The sequence below is a fragment of the Gorilla gorilla genome, chromosome 2, assembly GCF_029281585.2.
Source record: "Gorilla gorilla gorilla isolate KB3781 chromosome 2, NHGRI_mGorGor1-v2.1_pri, whole genome shotgun sequence".
Classification (NCBI taxonomy): domain Eukaryota; kingdom Metazoa; phylum Chordata; class Mammalia; order Primates; family Hominidae; genus Gorilla; species Gorilla gorilla.
In genome coordinates, this window is record NC_086017.1 from 53,504,110 (window position 1) to 53,524,981 (window position 20,872).

The 20,872-nt window shown below is 41.4% G+C and overlaps 1 protein-coding gene across 2 annotated transcripts in view; it reads right to left on the reverse strand.

The window, feature by feature from the left end:
* ANO10 (anoctamin 10) overlaps positions 1-15,638 on the reverse strand; it is a 254,858-nt gene extending 239,220 nt beyond the window's left edge. For both annotated transcript variants that reach the window (XM_019023785.3, XM_019023786.3), the window contains exon 1: positions 15,235-15,638. The gene's annotated coding sequence lies outside the window, so the exon portion shown is untranslated. The remainder of the gene's footprint in view (positions 1-15,234) is intronic.
* Positions 15,639-20,872: the final 5,234 nt, after the last annotated feature.

Here is a 20,872-nt window from a genome sequence, read left to right on the forward strand (position 1 = left end):
TCGGGGTTAAATCTATAGAAGCAGACAACTGGACTGAATATAACTACTAAAAAAAAAAAAAAAGACAGAAAAAGAAAAATGTTAGTGGGTAATGAGTAGTCAAGGTGTAATTATATGGAACTCTCTACAGTACCCATCTCAGCTAGGCAGAACCACTACTATACATTTCCTCCAAAACTACACATCCTCAAAGTGACACATTAACTATGAACACAAGCCAAGACTTCCACTTCCAGGACAGCAGATTAAAGGGTTCAAACTCTTCTGCTGAAGACAACTAGACAATATACACCCACACTCACATACATATATATGTGCATATATATGTGACACCACAAGTGGAAAATTCCACACGTAAGTACTTAGCACAAAGTTGATCTCATGCACAAAATTATTTAAAATATTATATAAAATTACTTTTAGGCTATGTGTACAAAGTGCATTTGAAACATAAATTTCATGTTTAGCCTTGGGTCCCATTCCCAAGAGATCTCATTATATAAATGCAAACATTCCAAAATGTGAAAAAATCCAAAATCTGAAACACTATTGGTCCCAGCATTTTGGATAAAGAATATGTGACCTGTATTTTTAAAAATTTGTGAATAACAAAAAGCCGACTAAGCTGGGCATGGTGGCTTACACCTGTAATCCCAGCTATTTTGGAGACTGAGCCTGGAGGATCACTTGAGCCCAGGAGTTCAAGGCCAGCCTGGGCAACATAGCAAGACCCTGTCTAAAAAAAAAAAAAAAAACCAAGGCAGTGGGAAATAATGGAGTCCAGAAAGCTAAGCACTTGCAACCAGTTTCCCTGGGGCCTCTGCTGAGAGGGTGAGACACTAAGCAGGGCTCCTGTTGGCCATGGGAGGCTAGGGGACAAAACGTGTAATTAGTAGAGAACCCACCAAGGAAGACAGTCAGATAAAATCCCCACTTTGAACTGGGATCTGAAAAGGCTACATTCTAAACATAATAGTGAAGGAGAATTAGATCACCCCGATAGGAACTAAATTCTAGGTTTGCATCATCTTAATCAGGAGAAAAGTTACTATGTATGAAAATGAAAAATAGTAACAAGCAATAGAAACAAACACATAATAGATCCAAATAATGTAAGTGAAAGGACTTTAAAATAATGATCATATATTCAAAGAACTAAAAGACAAGATTGATAATTTTGGCAAAGAACTGAAAATTATTTTTAATGGAAATTCTAGAATTTAAAAATATGAGTCAAAATTAAGAACCCAAGGAAGGTTTTATACAAAATCAGACAAAGCTAAAGATAAAAACCAATGAATGATAACACAGGCACAAAGAAAATATCTACAATTGAGCCCTGAGGACAAAAAATGAAGAAAACACGTAAAAAGAGTAAAAGACAAGGAACTACAAGGAACTAAAAGGGGGAGGTATTAGAGTACAAACAATATCTGAAGAGACTGACCAAGAATTTCCCAAAGCTGACAAAATATACCAAGGCACAGATTTAAGAATCTCTATATACCTCCATCAAGATAAATAAAAAGAAAAAGCACAGTAAAACATCAGAAAAGCCAAGAGAGAGAAAATTCTTAAAGCAGAAAAATAAAGACAAAGTACCTTGAAGGGCAATAATTAGACTGAAAGAGTATCTTCAGTGTCCCAAGAGAATATTATGGCTACTCCAAAATTATGTACTTGGTCAAAATATGCCTCAAGAATAAAAGACAAATAAAGCCATTTTCAAACATACAAAAATTGACCCTGAAACAGGGTCTCACTCTTTTGCCCAGGCGGGAGTACAGTAGCATGTGCCACCATTCCCAGCTAATTTTTGTATTTTTTGTAGAGACAGGGTTTTGCCATGTTGCCCAGGCTCATCTCGAACTCTTGGGCTCGAGTGGTCCTTTAGCCTTGGCCTCCCCAAATTGCTGGGACTTCAGCTTCAGGTATAAGCCACTGCACATGGCCTTTGTTTTGTTTTGTTTTGTTTTTAGACAGGGTCTTGCTCTGTCACCCAGGCTAGTCTGGAGTACAGCGGTGTGATCGTGGCTCACTGCAGCCTCAAACTCTGGGGCCCAAGCAATCCTCCCACTTCAACCTTCCAAGTAGCTGGGACCACAGGTGCGTGCCATGACACCCAGCTAATTTTTTCATTTTTGTAGAGATGGGGTCTCCCTATGTTGTCCAGGCTGGTCTCAAACTACTGAGCTCAAGCAGTTCTCCCTCCTCAGCTTCCCAAAGTGCTGGGATTGCAGGTGTGAGCCATGTGCCTGGCCAAGAGTGTTAAGACAGAAGGAAATGATTGCAAACGATCTGGCATCTGGAACATAGCAATCTTATATTTAGTGAACAGACGGCCTTTGTAATATAGGAACTCCCCTACCGCCTTTTAAATTTAATTTCCTCTTTACTAAATTTCTCTTTTGTTGAATTTCTCACTACATATAAGACACTGTATTGGTACCTAAATACACAATTCTATGTAATCTTCCTAAAGTCCTATAATTTATACTTTAAAAACCAAGAGGAAAATTGAATGAAGAAGTTACTTTGTTAAGCTCATAGTAAGCAAGAAGTTCGTTTCCCATGATACACAGCTTAAAACTAGAGAAAATAGAGTCATTAGAGATATCCAAATTCTGTATGTTTTTTCCTACTAAATGAAATCTTCATTTTGAATTATCTACCATACAACTCTGTTGAAGATGAGCTAAACAGTTCAAGATAAAATGACAAAGTGAAACCATATTACAGAATCTTCTGACCTAAAGCAAAATTAAATGTATAAAACAAGTAAAACAGTGCCCAAATATTAATAACAAAAAATAGCAGCCAAAAAGTAAACCTCAAGCCAAAATCATGACCAAGTGAAGACAACACCAACAATGAACTGATAACAAAGGATCCTTCTAACAATTTGCAGAATTCCAACCATTTACGGTCATACATCACTTAATGACAAAGACAGTTCTGAGAATGGGCAGTTTCACTGTTGTGGAAACATCATAGAGTGTACTCATACAAACCTAGATGGCATAACCTATTACATACCTAGGCTATACAGTATAGGTATGTATAGGTTTGTAGCCTTATTACTCCAAGGCTACAAACCTATACAGCATGTTACTGCACTGAATCCTGTAGGCAATTGTAACACAATAATATGTATTTGTATATCTAAACATAGAAAAAGTACAGTGAAAATACAGTATAAAAGATTTAAAAATGAATACACCTGTATAGGGTATTTACCATGAATGGAGCTTGCAGGACTGGAAGTTGCTCTGGGTGAGTCAGTGAGTGAGTGGTTAGTGAATGTGAAGGCCTAAGACATTATTGTATACTACTGTAGACTTTATAAAACACTGTACATTTAGGCTATACTAAATATATTTTAAAAAGTTTTCTTCACTTTATAAACTTTTTGATTTTTTGACTTCTGTAATAACACAGTAAGATACAAACACATTGTACAGCTGTACAAAAATATTTTATTTATATATTTATTCTAGAAGCCATTTTCTATTTAAATTTTTTAAAATTTTTAAACTTTTTTTTAAAAACTAAGACACAAATACATTAACCTAGGTCTACACAGGGTCAGGATCATCAATATCACTGTCTTCCACCTCCATGTCTTGTCTCACAGAAAGGTCTTCAGAGGCAGTAACACACATGGAGCTGTCATCTCCTATAACAATGCCTTCTTCTGGAATACCTCCTGAAGGACCTGCCTGAGGCTGTTTTATGGTTAACTTTTTTTTCAATATAAGGAGGAGTACACTCTAAAATAATGATTAAGAGTATAGTATAGTAAATACATAAACCAGTAAAAGTGGGTTCATTACCATTGTCAGGTATTATGTACTATACATAATTATATGTGCTACTTTTATGCAACTGGCAGCACAGTAGGTTTGTTTACACCGGCATCACCACAAACACATGAATACTGTGTTACATTACGATGTCAGCAGGTGACACGAATTTCTCAGCTGTGTTATAATTTTATGGGACCATCATATATGCAGTCTGTTGTTGACCAAAATGTCATTATCCAATACATGACTGTACATGCATGTGTCTGCAAATTAATCTTTATCACACTGTCAGGCACAGAAAACCAGCTAGATATTTTAGTAGACTGCTGAATTAGACTTCAATGAACTCTAGAAGTATACCAATTTTATTTTATGAATACTAAATATCAGTAATCCTCAATAATTTATTTAATGGGCAATTAATAAGTAGTCCTTTCCAATCTGTAAAAATGAAAGCCTATGAAATTGTATCCTATTGACTGAAATGAACCCCAAAAGAACCTGCATTTTTAGGATAACTTCAGGAGAATATCAAGAGAATCTTCAAGACCTTGTCTAAGGTTTCTTGTCTAGTTCTCTACCCAATCCCTTTTCCTTGGTTCCTGTGGCAGAGATTTGAGCTATCCTCTGAAATCCACTCTCCCTTTCTTTGTCTAAGTACACGGCTAGGCTACATTTTCCACACAGTTGGAGTTAGGGGAGCATGAGACTAAATTCTAGACAATAGTATGTGAGCAGAAGTACTCACAACTCCAGATCAAGGCTTTTAAGGGAGTGCTTCTATCTCTCCTCAATGTTTTATCTCCCTTTCCATGGGCCACTGAGATACTGGGGAGATACAAGACAGGGAAGTATGGCTTCCTAAATCAGAAGGGAGTTGAGCCACCTACCAATCCAGAATACCTGCCTTGAACAGTTACATGAGTGAGAAATCTATTATGTTTGAGCCTATTACATATGTCAGGATTTAAACAATACAGCAGTCTAGCTTACTCTGATTAATAGTATACAATCCCTCTGTCTTGTTTTGTTCTAGTGATTTGGACTTTGGTTAATTATGTCTAACTATTAGAATTGGTTAAGAGCTTGATCTCTGGAGACAGACAGACATAAATTCAAATTCAATTCATGACCTCTCAGTTATGTGACCTTATGCAATTTATTTATCCTCTTCTGTAAAGTGGGATTAATAAAAGTACATGCCACACTGAATGGTGTGAAAGGAAATGAGAGACATGTACAGCACAGTGCTTGCCACATAGCAGGCATGCAACAAATGGTAACCTTTTTATTACTGGCTACTAGTATAAATAGAATATTAAAACTCTGGAATTAAACTCTCTTCAGAGAAATTCTAGTCAACTCTGATCAAGTTTCCAGCTCTAACCAGCAAGAACAAATATGATAAGGCTGATAGTAAAATAAGTAGCCATAGGGTAGAGGTAGTCTACCTAGTGTGTCAAAGATATTCTTGTTGGAATAGCCCAAACTTGCTGTTAAAAAATATTAATAACACTTTTAGATGCACAAAAAACAAAACACTTCCATTTAAATTCAAAGTTATCATAGACTCTTTCCTTGGTTTCCAGAATGCTTTCTTACCTTGATTCTCTCCCTACCTCTAGAATCTCCTTTTCCTTCTGGCTTCCCCACCATTATCTGCAAAAATATGCCCAAATCATTCCTCCTTTAAGTGCAGTGGAATAAAGAAAATTAAATATTTTATATATATATATATGACCAAGAAACAATCTCAAGACTTTTGCCTTCTTTCTGTATTATTTCTCCCTCTAAACCCTCTTTCTTTCTCTTAAATTCAAACTCTAACCTGTGTTGCTGTCTTTGCAATCTGTCTCTAGTTTTGTCTTCTAAGCTGAGCTCCCTCAGGAGTTTCCAACACTGTTATCTCACTAAAATTTGTCTCAATAAAACCAAAACTAAACATAACCCCAGCCTCAGCTTCCTTCCCAGTTTCCCTGCCTTTCTCAGGGATACCACCTTCAGCTCTGTTACCAAGCTTGCAAAATAGTGGAGCCAAGCTGGAGCCATACAAATGGAGTCAGTCACTTAAGGCTTAAAGGCCTTGCTCTAAAGTGTTTTTCAGGTGACCCTATCTAACCCAATGATTCTCAACCAGGGCAATTTTCAGACTTTGGACTTACTTATTCTAACTGTGCACTTCATACAAGCTTTAATGACTCCAAAGTATAAAGGTAAATCAAACTCAAGGGAACAATCACAAAGGAGTGGCCAACACTGCATAACATCTTTCTTTTCTTCAGTAGAAATCATAATCTTGCAGCAATCTGATTAAACAGATTCAGGATATCTAGCTTGAACCATTCAACTTTTTTTTTCCTCTAACAGAGCTTAGGTTTTGTCAGGGGCAAAAAAGGCCTTCTAAGTGAATGTTGGATTAAAATTATACTCCCGGCTGGGCACGGTGGCTCACGCCTATAATCCCAACACTTTGGGAGGCAGAGGTGGGTAGATCACCTGAGGTCAGGAGTTCGAGACCAGCCTGGCCAACATGGTGGAACCTTGTCTCTACTAAAAATACAAAAATTAGCCAGGCATGGTGGCACACGCCTGTAATCCCAGCTACTCGGGAGGCTGAAGCAAGAGAATTGCTTGAACCTGGGAGGTGGAGGTTGCAGTGAGCCAAGGTCACACCACTGCACTCCAGCCTGGGTGACAGACAAAGCAAGACTCTGTCTCAAAAAAAAAAAAAAATCAAGTTATACTCCAAATGTATCAGGAATGCTATTGAAAGATACCAGCCAAATCAATATTCAACATGCTAGGTTCAATGAAGGAAATCAGATCAAGACAAAATCTAGTGGTCACCTCCAAATAGCTAATAATGCAGTCAGAACACTTAATGCATATAAATTTTGGACCAGGCAATGGGGGACACATGTTCTACAAAAGGAACAATGTGTAAAATCAGTGAAGCAAGAATAAAGACAGCATGGGAAAAGAACAATAAGAAGACTGGCCTGACCAGAGCAGAGGGGCTACGTTTTATTAGATGCAGCCGTTTAAGGATAACAAATGCTATAGTTTACATCTGATCCAATGGCCAGTACGTTCTTGTAGGTTTCTGAGCAGAGGATTTTGCGTCAGAGTAATACGAATCTCAGTAAGTAAATCTATTGGGCGAGAATATGGGTATACTTTGTGGTATTCTTTTAACTCTCCTGACTGAAATTTTTCGTAATAAAAAGCTGGTGGGGGCGAATATTAACCTACTAGTAGAATACAGAGGCTGAGCTCATCACCTTCAAAATGGAAATATCAAATACAATAAACACTTATCATGTGCTTACTATGAGCCAGGCCATGAGAGTCAAAAGGTACAAAGGTAAATAAAGTCTACACCTTGCTTTTGAGGAGCCCTTAGTCTAGTAGCAGAAGCAAGCATGCATCAAATTATTCTAACACATGGGCTAAGTACAGTAGCAGGAACCCAAAAAGTAGGTGTAGCCTCAGGAGAGGGCACTGTCTGGGAAGGGATGATGGGAGCCAAACAGTGTTCAACTTAGACTAGATACACAGAAAACCCCAAGGTTTCCAATCTTGGATATGAGAAGAATAACTATGCGTGAAAAAATAGCAAAGTTGGAAAGAATGTCTAGTTTAAGGGAACAATAAAGTGTTCCGCAGAGTATCTGGGGACACGCATCAAAGGTCAACGTTTTTGAACATTTATGCATTGTTCAATGTGAGTAATAAAAGGACAACCTTATTCATAATAACCAGATCATAAAACAATTTTGCTGAGACACTAAAAGCAGGTTTCCATTCTAAACATGTATATGAGCACTATCTACAAATTCATATATTATTTGCTCACTGATTATTCTCATTTGAGATACTTTATGCCTTTCATTATGCAAGGCACAACCTTAACAGTATTTGCAATATGACAGACAAATTTCACTATCCCTGATATACAAAGAGTCCTTACAAATCAACAACAGAAAATAAAAAAACATAAAAATACAACTCATAAAAGAAATATGCCAAGACACATTTGAAAAGATGTCCAGAGTCACCAATTTTAAAAATGCAAAGTAACAATAAGATACCTTTCCCTTTTCAAATCAGCTGAAGCTAAAAAATGGAAAGAACCCAGTTTGGGGATAGGTGTAGAAAATCTACCATTTTCACGCATTGCTGACAGATGTCATAATTTGATATCACATTTCCAGAAAGCAGAGAGGCAGCAAGAAAAATAATATTAAACGTTCACACTCTTCAACATAACAATGCTATTTCTAAGAATTTATCCCGAATTCTTAGAAGAAAACTAAACTATATATATATATATATAGGTTCATTACAGTTTTTTATGGAATTTATCTCAAAAAGATAATTAAGCCGAATATGCATGTAAAAGTTCATTACAGATTTTTATTTATGCATTTATGGCAAAAAACAACTTAATATTTCAATGTCCATCAACAAGAAATTGGCTAAAGTCTGGTACAAGAATACAATAGAATCATTAATACTGAGATACAGACCCAACTATATTTATTAACATGGAGAGATTTCCTAACACATTGTAAGGTAAAAAATGTAAAGTATGATCATATAAATATATATAATAAATACACAGTAATATCAAAATAACACCAGCTATCATTTGCTAATGATTTACCACATGCAAATGTACACTGTAGCCCAGTGTACATTTTTATGTGAATTAATCCTCACCCCTTGAAGAAGAAACTTTAATGCTACCATTTTACCAAAGAGAAAACTTAGGTGAAAGAGATTAAATAGATTGTCCAATATCTTGCAGTAGCAAACAGGGGAGCTGGGACTCACAACCAGACAGACAGCCTGACACCAAAGTCCACAACCTGAAGCATGTGTATATGCACACATCAAGCTATTGTGTGTGTGTGTGTGTCTGTTTACATGAATAAAAGCTGCATCAATGGCTACTCAGATATATTTCTCCAAGTTGTTCTTCCTAGATAGTAGCATTTGGGATAATTTTTATTTCATTATTTACTTTTTTTAATTTGATTTTTAATGAATGGGTATTTTTTATAATCAGAAAAAAAGTGGCTCTGTATTTGTAAAATAGTATAGAAGCCTCACATTTTCAACAGCAAATGTAAAATACACACTTCAGTTAAAGCCAAATTTCATATATATATATGTGTATATATTTTTTGTTTTTTGGTTTTTTTTTTTTGAGACGGAGTCTCATTCTGCTGCCCAGGCTGGAGTGCAGTGGCGCAATCTCGGCTCACTGCAACCTCCGCCTCCTGGGTTCAAGCGATTCTCCTGCCTCAGCCTCCCAAGTAGCTGGGACTACGGGCGCATGCCACCACACCCAGCTAAGTTTTTGTATTTTTAGTAGAGACAGGGTTTCACCGTGTTAGCCAGGATGGTCTCGATCTCCTGACCTTGTGATCCGCCCGCCTTGGCCTCCAAAAGTGCTGGGATTACAGGTGTGAGCCACCGCGCCCGGCCATCAAATGGCATTTTTTAACTATATGATACAAAATATTTTGCTTTTCTTCACCAGATTAAAAGCATGCCAACCTTGTATAAAAGCTACCTAGATTTAAAATTTGGTTTGTTCTGAGGAAAGGTCACATACTCAACAGTATGTGAAATAAAAGGATCCGTACATAAGCACATCATCTTCCACCCCGCACCTATCCAGGAGACTGCAAAGCTTCAGAGAGCTGGACAATGATAGACTCTTTAAGAGGGGAAGGAATCTTAGAGATCAGTTAAGCCCTCGCTATCATGTTACTCAGACCCAAAGTCACACCACCGGTGTGGCAGAAGCAGAACTGGAATCCAATGCTCTTTGAACAACACCATGCCATCAGAGGACAACCTTTTGTTTTTCCTTTTTGTGAACTTACCAACCAATAAAGTCAAAGCCCATATTATGCCCTCATCATCAAAAAATAACACTAGCCTTGCTACAATCATGCAGGTGCATGCTGCAGCTCAATAATAACCTCAAGACCAACACAAGTGCTGGCATTGCCTGGATTCTGCTTTAAGCAATGAGAATCATGTAGGTAGAGGGAAGACAGGCTGCTGGGCTTTTTTAGTGGAAGCTGGTAAGCCTAGCCCCTTTAAGGCTCCAGGACATAAGATGCTCTTGGAGCTTTGAACACTGCAGTGACACAGTCCACAGTAAGAACCAGCTCTGCTCCTCTTGTGCCCATTTTCAGTCACTCTACACTTGTGCCAGCCGTTATGCCACAGTGCACATACAGGCCAGCTTACTTAAGCTGTCTCTTCTTTCTGTCCCTGCAGTTCCATCCAGGGGTGCTCTCTGCTCAGGAAATGTCTGTCCCCATATGGTAATCCCACCTGGGTATGTCCACTCCTCAGGGAATTGCCTGTATAGTAAAACCTCTGGAGATCCCCTCTCTTTGGGTTATTCCTGCCCCTCTCTGTGTTTTTTCATGCAGCAGGGTTATGGATGTGACAGACTTTCATCTTGCAGTTCCCTGGCCAGGCTTGCTCCAGTCTCTCTTCTCTAATTAGCTGGCTCAATGACGTAAATATCAAGTGTAAGGTGTAAAGCGGCGGAAACAAGAAGCCTCATGGCAGCCTTGGCCTAAACTGAGTTCTGGAATCTACTTTTACCAGAGGGTCTTAATGGGAACTTGCTCTACCATTACCAAGCATACGAGATGAAAAAATGGAACCAAAATACCAGACAGGGACATGAAGGCTTTAAGTGTTCCTGCAGGTGTAGCACAAACCTTATGGTTCCAGTTGGGGCCAATCTAAAAACAAACAATGATTTGACCATAGAGACTTCCTGGGCACCAGAGGGTAGAATGATTTCTGTATTGCAGCCAATATCCTCCTTTGATCGGGACTCTCAGCCAGGACAGCAGCCAGGCTGATTATAAGGCACAGAGCAGCCAGGTTCCACACAGACCCTGGGGCATGGGATCATGAGACAGCGATCCCAAATTGTGTTCTTTATCATGTGTCGAATTGCACACAGGGTCAAAGAGAGACCTACAAATAAGTTAAATTCATGTGGCTTTTACATTAACAACTGGATCACTGGGCCACAAGAGGTAAAGTCTGACCATTGTGGTCAAGATGTAGAGAAACACACTGTGAGTTCACCATGGAGAGGTCAGGGGAGTGTGTGGAGAGTGGGGAGTTATTTTAACAAGGATCAGGAAAAGAATAATGGATTATTTATTCTGGGGATTATTCTTTTCCTGAATTTGGGTAAAGAAAAAAAAAAGTCAATGGAATTATCACAAACTCAAAGGTTAAGAAGGAAGTGCATAACACTGTCTTCAGGAATCACCTTATTCCAGATTCAAGGAGAAACAGGAACGAAAAGTATTCTCAGTTATGAAGCAGATTAGGAAACACTTCAGTAAGAGAAAAATGAAGGACCGCACTGCTCAAGCTGGAAGATGAGAGGAATCTCCATAGGACAAAAGTTGCAATTTTAATGGCCAGGCTAAAAGAGGGCCAGGCCAACTCCAGAGGACCCGAGATGCAGAGACACTACTTACCTACAGGCAGGCAGTTAATAGTGAGAGCAACTGTGGGAGCCTGCCTCCTTGTACCTAGGGCAGCTGCCTTGGGGAGTTACACAGATGTAGACAGACGTGAGAATGGAGAATCAGCCCCGCATACACCCATCCTTACTATAATAGTTTCTCAGTAACACAGATAACTTAGGGAAGCTGGTGAGGACCACTCCCTGAGGGAACTCCATGCCCTTAAGACTCCACAGGAAGGTACAGGAGAGGTAAGACACAGGATACTGAAGACAGTCCTGCCACAACAGCCCAGGCCGGATTAGATGCTGCACTAACCTCTGCACACAATCACTCAACTGAGTCTAGCCATGGAAGCACCAGTGAGGAAAACAAGAATATTTCCTCCTCTCACTCATGCCTCCATCTACTCTCATTACCCCAGATACTGCCAAGAGTTTGCTTGTTTTGGCTAGAATAATGTCAGAAATATACTGTGGCATCTCAGTAGAAATGCTCTAGAGGCTGTGAGGTGGCCCTGGGCTGAAGAAGTTCCCAAGACACAGACCTTTAAAACTGGGACAAGTTGATCACACTTGGTAAAGAGTAAAGGCCATTACTCTTTCCTCCAAAAGACCCAGGGACTGGAGTCAGCATCTGGCACTCTGTTTTTGAAAGATTCCCACTGCCAATTCATAGACTAATAAAAGAGATAATAAGCATGGATTACTCAGATCATGCTTTCTAGTCTGTAACTCCCAGAAGATTTAGAAATGGCATATAAAAGTAATTAAAAGGCACCTTATTAGTTACACGTCTTTTTTTTTTTCTTTGAGGCAGAGTCTCGCTCTGTCGCCCAGGCTGGAGTGCAGTGGCGCAATCTCTGCTCACTGCAAGCTCTGCCTCCCGGGTTCACGCCATTCTCCTGCCTCAGCCTCCCGAGTAGCTGGGACTACAGGCATCCACCACCATGCTCGGCTAATTATTTTTTGTATTTTTAGTGGAGACGGGGTTTCACCGTGTTAGCCAGGATGATCTCGATCTCCTGACCTCGTGATCCGCCTGCCTCGGCCTCCCAAAGTGCTGGGATTACAGGCGTGAGCCACCGTGCCCAGCTATGGTTATACATCTTAATCAAACAGTATTCTATTCATATAGAAAAGGAAGATAAATATCCCCTTCTAAGGGATAGGTTTTGGATATGAATTCAGGGGAGATGTGTGCTTTCTAGCAGGCCTGCTTCACTTTACAGGTCTGCACCAGGTCATCCTGTTTAGGAGGATGCTCAGGTTAAAAGAGGCTAAGGACATATGACGACTAAATACAGTGTAGGATCTCAGACTGGATCCTAAATATTAGTGGGACAATTAGTGAAATTTGAATAAAGCCTGTAGATTACACTAATAGAATTGTATCAATGTCAATTTCCTGGTTTCAACAATTGCACCATCGTCATCTAAGATGTTCACATCTGGGGAAGCTAGGTGAAGGGCATAAGGAAATTTGTACTATTTTTGCAACTTTTTGTAAATCTAAAATTATTTCAAAACAAGAAACTTTTTAAAAAGAGCCTCTTCCAGGGGCTGGGCACAGTAGCTGAGGCCTGTAATCCCAGCACTTTGGGAGTCCATGGCGGGTGGATCTATTGAGCTCAGGAGTTCAAGACCAGCCTGGGCAACATGGCGAAACCCTGTCTCTACAATAAATACAAAAAAAAAAAAAAAAATTAGCTGGATACGGTGAAGCTCTCGCCTGTAGTCCCAGCTACCCAGGAGGCTGAGATGGGAGGATCACCTGACCCCAGAGGTCAAGGCTGCAGTGAGCTGTGACTGCACCACTGCACGCACTGCAGTTTGGGCAACAGAGTGAGACCTTGTCCAAAAAAAAAAAAAAAAAAAAAAATCCTCTTCCACCCAAAATTCCGTAATTTCCTAACACATACACACAAAAACTCATACACATTAAAAATAACAGTTTTTGATTCACATATGACATGAGATTTATTGTGAGCTTTTAAACATTAAAACAAAGGTTTATTGCTTATAAAAACAGAAGGCTAGAGACAATTTAACTGACAGATGAGAAATAGGCTTAGTACAGCTCTCATGCAAGCCATGACAAATATATCCATTTGAGGAACACTGATTTTTCACCTCCAAGCACAGTACTAGGCACATAACTAAAACTCTAATATTTAAAAAAAGAATGAATCCACATGATGAATGATTATACAAGCATTTTCAAAGATGTTTAAGAAGACTTTGATCCACAAAAATGCTAAGTGAGAAAATGTAAGGTGGAAAGAAAAAGCAAAAGTATGAAGTAATATAACAATATTACCCCAATTAGGTAACAATACTACCCTAATTTTGTGTACATTCATATACACAAAAATACAAAAATTAGGAAGAAATGCATCAAAATGTTATTACATGTGGCAAAACTACAGATTTTAATTTTCATCCTTATAATTTTCTCTGTCTTCCAAGTTGTCTATAATGAAAAAAGTTGGCCAGCACAGTGGCTCACGTCTGTAATCCCAGCACTTTGGGAGGCCGAGGTGGGAGGATTACCTGAGGTCAGGAGTTCAAGACCAGCCTGGCCAACATGGTGGAACCCCATCTCTACTAAAAACACAAAAATTAGCCGGGCGTGGTGGCAGGCGCCTATAATCCCAGCTACTCGGGAGAATCGCTTGAACCCGAGAGGCGGAGGTTGCAGTGAGCAGATATTGTGCCACTGCACTCCAGCCTGGGCGACAGAGCAAGACTCCGTCTCAAAAAAAAACAAAAAGAAAAAAGTTTCAGTGGGTTTAAGTGCATATACACACTTCATTTTATCAAGACTTTTCTATGCCCTTCCATTATTTTAGATCTTTCAAATTTCATTCATCTGCAACTCTACGATTCTTTCAGCAACAGCTGTTCAGAACAGATGATTTACTTTCCATAGCGAATTTTAAACTGTTTATCATGCAGAATGGGCCCTTAGAAAACATCTAGTCCTCTAGATTTGTATGACTTTAAATTAAAAGTAGACACTACAAAGTGGATTTAACCGCTTTAAACCCCACAGGATTAGATTTAAACTCCGCAGGATTTAAGGCAATATGATACAACTGTGTCTTGAGTCTGAATAAACTTCAGCTGCACTTTTTAAGTCTGGGATCTCCATACACCGTCCTGCTGGAATATAAGGTTTTACAGAAGGCAGCGCACACCAATGCTGGTGCTGTGAAGGCACCCACAAAATCAGACGCTGCCTATAGGGGAGAACCCCATTCCATCCACGTTTCTCAGGTGTCCCAGGCACTAGCCAGACAGGTATCTATTATTTAAACTGTACAGTATGTCCCAGTCAAAAGCCTGGAAACCCAGTTACCTCGATGTGAGCATTATCCTGCAAGCCCGCTCCGGCCAAACCAGCCTGGAGACAGCCTAGTCCGCCCTGATCCCCGGACTGCCCGGGAAGCAAGAACCCCGGGACCCGCGAGCTGACCCTTCTAAAAACCACCCTTCACTCCGCTCCGCCGACCACCCCACTCACTGCCTCCTTCCCCAAAGCTCTGAGGCCCCCAACATCCTCCATCCTGACTTCACCAGCCCCAAATTTCCGCCTCACCGCCTTTCTCTCAGGACTCAAACCCTCGCCCCAGACCCATAATCCCCTCCACAAACCTCTCCCCTCCCCTGCGACCGCCGCTCCCCGCAACACCTTCACTCGTCCCTGCCCCCACAGCCCCCGCGCCCATCCTGGTCCCACTTCCCATCCCCAGGGGTGCTGGCACCGGGAGGCGGCCCGGGAACGCAGGGCGGCGACCAGGCGGAGCTCCTGGAGCCTGCAGCGGCCGGGGCTCTGTGGCTGCAAGGGGCCGGGCTCTGCTGCGGACAGCTGGGGGGTCCGAGGTGCCCTCCCCGACTCACCAGCCGCCGCAGCGCTCCACGTCTTCGGAGGCGGGTCCGAGAGCCGGCGAGAACCGGAGGCCGGGCGAAAGAGTGCTCGGTGCGGGGGGCGGGCCAGGCCACTGGGGCGGGCGCCGCCGAGCGCTGGGCGTGGCGGACGCTGCGGGGCCTAGATGTGGTCACACGCAGGAGGGGGCGGGGCCGCGGCGGGAGAGGCGGGGCCTCACAGGGCGGTAGCTCCGGGAGGGGCGGAACCGCGGTGGGAGGGGTGGGGCCTCACTGGGCGATCGTAGTGGACGAGAACCTAGACTGGAACTGGTCCGAAGAAAAAAAGGCAGCCCTCATTGGGCTGTCGCCTGGAACAGGAGCCCAGGCCGGGAGAAAGGGAGGGGCGTGCCTAACGTACTGTACCACCCATCGAAATCCGGACGGCAGCGGGAGAGGCGCGGCCGAGAAGGCAGAGGCCTGGTTGGGCTGTCACTCCGAGCCGGGGCGGCATGTGGCTGGGCTCTCCAACCGCGAGCGGTCGGGGCAGGGGAAAGGAATACGCCCCTTCACATTTCCCTCTTCCATCTCTTAAAGACCAGAACCTAATTTTCCGGTCACTTTCAGGTATAAGAACAAGTCTCATTTTAACTGTAGCTCACTTTCAAGTTGTGAAAAACGCAGATCCTTTTATAATTAAAACCTAACATCCAACCACAGCCAAATCCCAAAACCCTTGCTCCTCCTAGAAATCGCCAGACACCTTTCCACCTCCAGGCTCAGGGTCTTTGCCCCAGCCATTCCCTCTGCCCAGAAAGCTCTTTCCTCGGTTGGCTGCTTGGCTCACTTCCTCACCTCCCTCAGTATTTGCTGGGCTCTCATTTTCTCCCTGAGGCCCTTTCTGACCATCCTACTTAATACCTGTTCTCATCTGCTCCTCACCCCACCATTTCCTTACCTGCTCTCCTATTTCTTCTGTCCACAACACTTTTTGACTTTTTGTTGTTGTTGTTTTGAGATAGAGCCTCGCAATGTCACCCAGACTGGAGTGCAGTGGCGCAGTCTCGGCTCAGTGCAACCTCCGCCTCCCGGGTTCAAGCGATTCTCCTGCCTCAGCCTCCTGAGTAGCTGGGATTACAGGCGCGCACCACCACGCCCAGCTAATTTTTGTATTTTTTGTAGAGACAGGGTTTCGCTATGTTGGCCAGGCTGGTCTAGAACTCCTGACCTCAGGTGATCCGCCTGCCTCGGTTTCCCAAAGTGCTGGGATTACAGGCGTGAGCCACCGCGCCCTGCCAGCTTTAAGTGTTTTTAGTTACCCAGGGTCTACCACAGTCTGAAAATAGGTGAGGCCAGAACAATATTTGGAGAGAGAGAGAGAGAGACCATATTCACCTTTTATTACAGTCTATTTTTATAATTATTCTATTTTATTATTATTCATTGTTGTTAATCCCTTACTGTACCTAATTTATAAATGAAACTTTATCATAGTATTTATGTATGTGTAGGAAAAAACATAGTATACATTGAGTTTTATACTATCCTCAGTTTCAAGCATCCACTGTGGATCTTGGAATGTATCTCCCACAGATAATGGAGGATTACCAGCCCCAATGTTTAGAACAGTGTTAGGTCCATAGCAGACAAGCAATAATTCTGAAATGAAATATTTAAAAAATGAATGAACACTTTCTGCCTCCATACATCCAGCTTTGGCCAGATCAATGCCTCAGCAAACTGCAGTGGGGAGAAGGCTGGTCTGTTCTTTACTCCCCACCCTTCTCTGGGTCTTCCAGGTTCCAGGCAGGAGGCAGGGAAACTAAAAGAAAGGAGCAGAAGACTCGTTACTTGGTAGGAGCAGTTTGTCATTCTTTCTAGTCCTCTGATGCTATCATGGCAGCTCACAACATTATTAACCAGTTTTTGTGCAGCTATCTTTTTGTAGGTCCTGTGTGGTTATGTTCAGAAGTTCTCTCTTTCTTCTGAAAATCAGGACAAATTATTTACGAACTTCAATAAGTTTAGATATGAATTACTCCTTAGACTTTTGTTTTTAAATTGTACTCTTCCTATCTTCTCATTCTAGAACTCATGGCCATCCTCCATATAATTTCATTTTCTTATATTTATGTGGCTGGAGGAATTAGGAAGAAAAATGAATGGAAATATAAAAGTCGTTTTCTCTTGGATAATCTTATTTCATCTCCACAATTAACAAATTAAAACTTTCTGTTAAGTATAGCAAATTGTTGGACAGCATAAATGGCAAACCTGAGTTAATGACATAGATCCCTATATAGTAGTCCCCCTTAGCCACATTTCAATACCCCCACTGGATACCTGAAACCACAGATAGTACTGAACCCTCTATATATTATGTTTTTTCGACCTGATAGCCTAGATGGCTGCTAAGTGACCAAAAGGTATGTAGCATTGATATAGTTTGGATCTGTGTCCTCACTTAAATCTCATGCTGAATTGTAATCTCCAGTATTGGGGGTGGGGCCTGGTGCAAGGTGATTGGATCATGGGGGTAGATTTCTCATGAATGGTTTAGCACCATCCTCTTGGTGCTGTCCTCGAAATAGTGAGAGACGTTTCACAAGATCTGGCTGTTTAAAAGTGTGTGGCATCTTGCTCTCTCTGTTGCTCCTGCTCTCACCATGTGATATGCCTGCTCCCCCTTTGCTGTCTGCCATGATTTTAAGTTTCCTGAGGCCTTCCCAGAAGCCAAGCAGATGCCAGCATCATGCTTCCTGTACAGCCTGAAAAACCAGAGCCAATTAAACCTCTTTGCTTTATAAATTACCCAGTCTCAGTTATTTCTTTATAGCAATATGAGAATGGACTAATACAAGGACCTACAGTATGGACACACCGGACAAAGAGATGATTCACATCGCAGGAGGGATGGAGTAGGACAGGCAGAGATTTCATCACAATACTCAGAATGGCACACAATTTAAAACTTATGCAATGTTTATTTCTGGAATTTTCCATGTAATGTTTTCTGACCTCAGTTGACTGAAGGTAATTGAAACCATGGAAAGAGAAACTGTGGCTAAGGAGAACTACTGTATCAATTACCTATGACTGCATGTCAAACAATTACACAGAATTAGGGATTCCTTTCTCCACTTGTCTCTTTTTGGGTATTTCCTCCATGTTCTCTCTGGCTTCCAAGAGTCCCTTTTCCCAACTCCTCTGTCCAGAAGGACAGGTTTTCTCTCATGTGACTGTGTCACCATACCACTGCAGGGCAGCTCCCAGACTGGGAATGGCTTCAGGGAAAAGGAGGGAGAGAAAAAAGGAATCAGCAGTTTCCACCACTTTCTCTAGCTTGCAGCAGCCTTTTTTCCTGGTCCTGTGGCTACATGGTCCGGCTTCTCTCGGACATTTTGCTGATAGTGTCTGGTTGACAATTCCCAATTCATCTGTCCTCAGATCAAAGCCAAGAGGTAGAGGAGAAAAAAATAAAAACAAGAATCTCACTACTACTCTATCTGTCTTTCTTCAGGCTTTGAGTTCCTTGCATTCATGATCCACCTGCTATTATTTACTTTTCAGAGTCCTTGGGTAGTTGTTCTTTATATTTTATCTAGAGGTTTTAGTAGTGATCAGTCAGTAGCAGACATGGGCAGCAGTGGACTTACTCTATTTTGGTCAGAAATGGAACTCATCAATCTAATAGATGAAAAAACATTTTAAGTCGTATTTTTCTTATGAAGAGTGAGTTCGAGAGCATCTTCTCAGGTTAAAGAGACATTTGTCTTTCATTTTCTGTGAATTATCTATTTATTTGTATTGTCTAATTTTCTACTATGTATAGAAACTCTTTATATAATAGAATAGTCCTTTTTCTTAGATATGAATGTCAAAACTTTTTCTCAGTTTGTCACGTCCTTTGATTTACCTTATGCTACTTTGTTTTTGTTTTTGTTTATTGGCCGTGAAAACTTCTATTTCTAACTGGTCAATTTTACCAGGCTTTTCTTTTACTACTTACTACTTCTGGGTTGCATCGTACTTAGAAAGACCTCCACCTCTCTCTCTCTTCAATTACTTTTTTTTTTTTTTAACGGGTCTAGCTCTGTTCCCCAGGCTAGAGTGCAGTGGCATGATCTAGGCTCACTGCAACTTCTGCCTCACGGGTTCAAATGCTTCTCCTGCCTCCGCCTCCCAAGAAGCTGGGACTACAGGCATAAGCCACCACAACCAACTAATTTTTGTATCTTTATTAGAGACAGGGTTTCACCATGTTGGTCAGGCTGGTCTCGAACTCTTGACCTCAAGTGACCCACCTACCTCGGCCTCTCAAAGGGCTGGGATTACAGGCATGAGCCTGGCCCAATTACTTTTTAAATTCTTCCATGGTTTCTTGTTTACATCTCATGATGTTATGTTCTTCACTTTTTTTTTTTTTTTTTTTGAGACTGAGTCTCACTGTATCACCCAGGCTGGAGTACAGTGATGTACTCCTGGCTCACTGCAACCTCTGCCTCCCAGGTTCAAGCAATTCTCATGCATGCCTCAGCCTCCCGAGTAGCTGGGATTACAGGCATGTGCCACCACACCCGGCTAATTTTTGTATTTTTTTAGTAGAGACCGTGTTTCACCATGTTGGCCAGGCTGGTTTTGAACTCCTGACCTCAAGTGATCTGCCCACCTTGGCCTCCCAAAGTGCTGGGATTACAGGCATGAGCCACCACGCCCAGCCATGTTCTTTACTTTTAAAATTTGACCAATCAGGAATTTATTTTGATTTGAGGTAAATGGAGTGGATCCAACTTTATATCTTGACAGCTACACATTTTTCCAACCCCATTTCATTAATAATCTGTATTTCCCCTACTGATTTTAAATGCCACCATTATCATATACTAAATTTCCTTCCCTATTTATGAACTTTCTATTCTGTCTTATTAATCTGTTGGTTTATCTCTGTACCAGAATCATAAGATTTTAATTTTTGAATCTTCATAATACTTCATTCTCTCTCTTTAAACTCTACAATACAATCAGAAAAGTCAACCCACCCACCCACCCAGCAGTTCCTGTATTTCTCATTCCCTTCATAACCATCTACAATAGCAGCCACTGAAGACTCACTGTCAGTAAATTGTTCATCCAAGGTGACCATGTACTTTCACTGTTCATCCAAGGTGATAATTTACATAATTTTTCTTCTGTATGCTTAGATTCATAGCATCCCATTTTCCACTAAGTGACAAGGCCACCATCCACCATTGTCTTCAAACCCAGCCAGTACCAGATTCCCAGTTTCTGGGTCTGATTTCTGCAACCACTTCCAATACCAAACTTGTCAGTCAAATTTCAGTACAGAAAACAGAAATCACTGTGTGTATTTTACACAGGAAGATATTTAATAAAGAGAACTAAGTTCTTACCAAATCGGTGGAAGGCCTGGAGAAACAGCTCTGGGCTGGACATCTTGGAGCGAACAACTCTACTGGGCCGGTCTACCAAGGAAGCTGCTGGGTCTAAGGCCACTGGAGCCAGGCTAGGCCTGGCACCAAGGCCATGGCCTGAATGTGGACACCTTAATCTGTGATCTAGGGATTTCTGAGTTTGATCAAGAAGCTGCCACAGTCACTACTGCTTCTTAACACCAAGGAAGCTGAAGAATAAGGACTGAAACTTGTGACAAAGA